The sequence below is a fragment of the Pinus tabuliformis genome, chromosome Q (assembly GCF_031772625.1).
Source record: "Pinus tabuliformis cultivar Carrire ecotype Pingquan chromosome Q, CPIR1, whole genome shotgun sequence".
In the NCBI taxonomy this organism is placed as follows: Eukaryota; Viridiplantae; Streptophyta; class Pinopsida; order Pinales; family Pinaceae; genus Pinus; species Pinus tabuliformis.
The window spans coordinates 808,049,923-808,055,914 of NC_142296.1; the positions used below are offsets into that span (position 1 = coordinate 808,049,923).

At 50.1% G+C, this 5,992-nt stretch overlaps 1 non-coding gene and 1 pseudogene across 1 annotated transcript; both read right to left on the reverse strand.

Annotated features, from left to right (window-relative positions):
- Positions 1–2,886: 2,886 nt before the first annotated feature.
- Positions 2,887–4,253, reverse strand: LOC149222106 (25S ribosomal RNA; annotated as a pseudogene).
- Positions 4,254–4,523: 270 nt separating this feature from the next.
- LOC149222107 (5.8S ribosomal RNA) lies at positions 4,524–4,677 on the reverse strand. Its single transcript, XR_016249761.1, has one exon. It is a non-coding gene; the product is annotated as a 5.8S ribosomal RNA (ribosomal RNA).
- Positions 4,678–5,992: the final 1,315 nt, after the last annotated feature.

The following is a 5,992-nucleotide window of genomic DNA, read 5'->3' on the forward strand; positions in this document are numbered from 1 at the left end:
CGACCCGACCCCACTCGACTCGCCCGAACGCGTTTGCACGGGCACCCACACACGACACGACCTGACCCGCCCGAACGGAATTTGGGGTTTCCATGTGTGCACGCCGCGAACGAAATTTGGGGTTTCCATGGGTGCACGACCCGAACGAAGGCCCGAGGGAGCGTCGGGCAAACGGGCCACACGAATGTGCAGAAGGCACACAGGCGGTGACGACTTAGAATTTTTGGCACGGCCACGTGTGCCGGGGCACCCACACACGGCACGGCATGACCCGACCCGCCCTGGGCGAGCCGACCCGAATCGCCCGAACGAAATTTGGGGTTTCCATGGGTGTACGACCCGAACAAAGAAGGCACATGGGCAGTCATGACTTGGCATTTTCGGCACGCCCACGTGTGCCCGCGCACCCCCACACACGGCATGGCATGACCCAGCCCACCCGAAGGAAATTTGGGGTTTGAACGGGCGCACGACCCGAACGAAGGCACGAGGGTAGGAATATCTTTGACTCTAATACATAAATATACCTGGGGTAACATGCCCTTAATATCTTCAACATTTTCTTTTGACTCTTTATAACACTTTAACATGTGATAGGCCTATTTCAATGAGCAAGAAACTCAATGACAAATATAATATATATATATATATATATATATATATATTTATATTTATATATTTATATATTTATTTATTTTCCTGAATAAATACAAATATCAAAAGTGCATTTATGAAGGCCGAACCCAGTTACACTTTCTTCAACACCCCCTCTCAACTAGGGAGGTATTCGTAAATCATTACAAGGTGTTTGGCTATTTTTCAATCTTGAATAATTCACATAAGAGAAACTGGATTGGCAACCCATCTGTTATAGCATCATATTAGCCAACATTGTTCATAGCAAGGCCTTGAATAACAACTTTATCTCTCATAATACCAGAGCACAATGTTGGCGAGGCCAATGGCTTATAAACACCTTGGTCATTATCTCTAAAGGTACATACCCACCCAGGTGTTCCCTGAGTATGACCTTCCAGGACAATTCTTGTCTTGGGTTCCCATCCCCCAAAGAATATCGCTCCTCTTGCCTACTCTGTCTTGGGTGCCCTACACATCCTCAAAGAGCATCAGATGCCAAATGATTGCCCAATCCTCCCGTTATTTCTTGCCAAGTGAAGACAAGAATTTTGTGTCTATCTCTTCCCCTTGATTGGGGAAGACATGCCCAAGTTTCCTCTGACAAGCAACTTGCCCAAGCTCCTTTGTATTTGGGAACTTGTTAGAACTCCCTCTTAGCTAGGGACTTGTCCATTCATCAACAACGTCTTCTTCGTGGGTCCTTCAGTCGCTTGATCTCCTTCTTTCCTTCGATGTCATGAAGTCTTTGTTTGAACTTCTTCTTGGTAGGGTACCGGCCATCGATCACTTTCCCCCCTGGTTTGTCATGTCATTGCTCCCTTCGTGGAAAGTGGCGTTCTTGATATATATCAGGGCCTTTTTGTCATCTAGCTACTCCTTTGTCACCTTGCCTATCCTTCATAACACTTATCACATGGATGCTTAGTTGTACTCGCTTGTTCCCGTACTTTGATTTAGTGGCCCTTCATGACTTCATCGTGATATTGCTCTTCATCATGACATATTTGTAGAGTTGAATCAGTTATCTGCACCTTACTATCTCCAAGGCCTTCGTAGGTGTCAAGGGTCCTTCATCTTTTTCTTCTTTTGTCAGAGTTGTCGTGCCTTCTTTCGAGAGATGTTAAGGAATCTTGTCAAATAGTTATTCTTTGTGACCGCGATTTTCTTCATTTGCTTCTTATTGGATTGATTGGTCAACCACCTTATACTCCTTATGAGACCACTTCTTCATGTTGACCTTTACTCCACTGTAGCACATGCCTCCAAGCATGTCGTTGGCGAAAGAGATCCTTTTATTCTTGATCGTGATTCTAGAACTTTTCCCATGACCCAATCAATATAGATGGAGACATGACTTAAACTTTGATGCATACATACCTCAACTTGATTATGCTTTTATCATCACGGCTTTATTTGATAGTTCTCCTTGATTGGTGTAGCCTTTCTTGGTTCATCTGCTCTCGCCTCTGTATCATCCTCTCTTGAATCCCATAAATGGGACCCCCAATGAGACCTCTACCCCCTTTGAAAGAAGACTTTAGGCAAAGAGGTTGACTTAGTCCTAGGAGGATCTTCCTTCTTTTGCTTCTTGTCATCTTCTTTCACTTCTTGAGTTACATGAGCTTCTTCCCTTTTTCTCTTGTTGTTGTTGTCCTTCTTAAGTTTAGGAAAATCCCTTTTTTAGTGTCCATACTCTTGGCATCCAAACCATTCGACTTTGGACATGTAGTGGCCCCAACCAATTTGTTACTTTCCTTGCAAAAAGACACTGAGGTATACTCAGAAGGGGACATAAACTTACTTGATAGAGTTTGAGATGTAGTGAACTTGCTTTCTTCTTGAAGACTTGATGGCTTGCCTTCCTTAGATCTTGATGTTGTTCAAGTTGCTTTCTTCAAATTTTGGGCGCCGCATGGAAACCCCAAATTTTGGGCGCCGGGGCGTGGCATGGAAACCCCAGCTTTCCCGGGCTTCGGCGCCTTTTCCGTCGCGGTGTGGAAACCCCAAATTTCCCGCCCCCAAGCAATGAAAAATTGTCATTTGGAGGAAAGAGGCAGAGGCGCGAGAGGGTTGCCCGGATTTTGTTTGTGACAAGAGCGAAGCTCTGAATCGAGGCAACCAAGGGCTAAATCTCAGTGGATTGTGGCAGCAAGGCCACTCTGCCACTTACAATACCCCGTCACGTATTTAAGTCGTCTGCAAAGGATTCTTCTCAATGACCGTTTGGAATTGAACTTCAAAGTTTCCTCGACCGAGATGCTTCACGGTGGCGGTTTGCAAATGACACGGGCCCCTGGGGGTGACAAAACGACGCCCCTACTGCGGGTCGAGATACAGTCGAAGAGTGACATGCACCGCTTTTAGCGGATTTCAACTTCCATGACCACCGTCCTGCTGTCTTAATCAACCAACACCCTTTGTGGGATCTAGGTTAGCGCGCAATTCGGCACCGTAACTCGACTTTCGGTTCATCCCGCATTGCCAATTCTGCTTACCAAAAATGGCCCACTTGGAGCTCTCGATTCCACGGTGCGGTTCAATGGAGCAGCCACACCCTCTTACCTATTTAAAGTTTGAGAATAGGTCGAGGGCGTTACGCCCCCGATGCCTCTAATCATTTTCTTTACCCGATAAAACTCGCGCGTGAGCTCCAGCTATCCTGAGGGAAACTTCGGAGGAAACCAGCTACTAGATGGTTCGATTAGCCTTTCGCCCCTATGCCCAAGTCAGACGAACGATTTGCACGTCAGTATCGCTACGAGCCTCCACCAGAGTTTCCTCTGGCTTCGCCCTGCTCAGGCATAGTTCACCATCTTTCGGGTCCCAACAGGTGTGCTCGCACTCGAAACCTTCGCATAAGCTCAAGGTCGGTCGAAGATACACCCCGCCAGAGAGGGGATCTCGCCCGTCAGCTTCCTTGCACCTCACAAGTTTTCAAACCCGCCGACTCGCACACATGTTAGACTCCTTGGTCCGTGTTTCAAGACGGGTCGAATGGAAAGCCCGCCAACCAACACCATGAGCGCGCAGGTGCACACGCCCCACCATGAGGGCGCATGCTTCGTTCCTCGACCACCGCAGCGGCAAACCGACAGGCAGTAATCCGCCCGCGCTTGTGACGATGCAGCAGCCCGTGTTGGTTTGCACCTCAAGTCGAGCGGCGGACCAGCCTGAGCCGTTCCACATCCGACCGAGACGCATCGACAGCCTCCATCTGCTTCCCTCCCGACAATTTCAAGCACTCTTTAACTCTCTTTTCAAAGTCCTTTTCATATTTCCCTCGCGGTACTTGTTCGCTATCGGTCTCTCGCCCGTATTTAGTCTTAGACGGAATTTACCACCCAATTAGGGCTGCATTCCCAAACAACCCGACTCGCTGACAACGCCTCGTGATGCGGCAGGGTCCTGGGCCGACGGGGCTGTCACCCTCTCAGGCGCCCCCTTCCAAGGGACTTGGCCCAGGTCCACCGCTGAGGACGCTTCTACAGACTACAATTCAGGCGGTGTCGCCGCCCGATTTTCATGCTGGGCTCTTCCCGGTTCGCTCGCCGCTACTAGGGGAATCCTTGTAAGTTTCCTTTCCTCCGCTTAATTATATGCTTAAACTCAGCGGGTGTTCTCGCCTGAGCTAAGGTCGCAAAGTTGGAGCTAAATCCACCCTACCCCATGGGAGGACAAGAGAGAGCAAAGCAAGTTCGAGCGATGCCACACAAAGCCCGCATCGGCTAACGCCGACTGCCCATCCAAGGGGACAAGATCACCGCTCGCCGACGCACGCCACGAAACATCGCTTGAGGTATTTCAGCCGACCGCACCGCATGGGGCACGGACGACCAGCTCCGCTGCTCCCTAGCATATTGCAGGGAGCGCGTTTGAATGGGATGCGATGCTCAGACAGACGTGCCCTCGACTAAGGCCTCGGGTCCAAATTGCGTTAAAAAACTCGATGATTCATGGGATTATGAAATTCACACTAAGTATCGCATTTCGCTACGTTCTTCATCGTAACAAGAGCCGCGATATCCGTTGTCGAGAGTCGTTTCCACGTATTACCGAAAAATCGGCCACAAAACTGAATAGGGGCAACCCCCCACAACAAATGTAAGGCCAAGGGGCAAAAGGAGGAAAAACGCATGAGAGAAAGAGAAACAAAGGTGTCTAACCCCCTCGCGGGGGGAGGCTCGAACAAAGGACAATCTCCCCCCAGCCCCACGCCCTCGCAAAAAGGGGGGAAATGTGTGGGGCAGCGGTCGAGAAGGACTAGGGTGGCCACCCCGGGAGCTCGCGCTGCTTTTAGCCCTTCCCCGACACCAGCCCACAACAATTCCCCCTTTTCTCCGTAGAGCTAGGGACCGAAAGGAAGAGAACAGGGTAGAAAACAAAGCACAAGCCTCCCAAGCCCCGTGCCTTCGGCAAAAGGGGGGAATTGAAGGGGACGACGATCGAGAAGGATGAGGGTGGCCACCACGGGAGCTCGCACTGCGTTTTGTCCTTCCGGAACACCAATCCACAACAATCCCACCTTTTCTCCATAAAGCTAGGGGTCAGGAGGAAGAAGGGAAGAGAACAACAAGAGAGAAAGGGATATATCAACCGTGGCTACTGGCTCACAAGGGGAGGAGGTTTCAAACAGAGAACAAGCTTCCCCAACCCCGTGCCTTCGCAAAAAGGGGGGAACTGCAGGGGACGACGATCGAGAAGGACGAGGGTGGCCACCCTGGGAACTCTCACTGCTTTTCGTCCTTCCCAAACACCAATCCACAACAATCCCACCTTTTCTCCGTAAAGCTAGGGGCCGAAAGAAGGGAAGAAAACAACATGAAAGAAAGAGAGATATCAAACGCGTCCACCGGCTCACGGGGGGAGGCTCAAACAGGGAACAAGCTTCCCCGCCCCCGTGCCTTCGCAAAAAGGGGGGGAACTGCAGGGGACGATGATCGAGAAGGACTAGGTTGGCCACCCTCGGAACTCGCACAGCTTTTCGTCCTTCCTGAACACCAATCCACAACAATCCCACCTTTTCTCCGTAAAGCTAAGGGGCCAAAAGCAAGAAGGGAAGAAAACAACAGGAAAGCAAGAGATATCAAACGTGGCTACCGGCTCACAAGGGGAGGCTCAAACAGAGAACCAGCTTCCCAAACCCCGCGCCTTCGGGAAAAGGGGGGAACTGCAGGGGACGGCGATCGAGAAGGACTAGGGTGGCCACCCTGGGAACTCGTACTACTTTTCGTCCTTCCTGAACACCAATCCACAACAATCCCACCTCTCCTTCATAAGGCTAGGGGAAAAAGGAAGAAGGGAAGAAAACAACACCAAATAAACAAAGATCCCAAGAAAAGAGAGAAGCTCAACA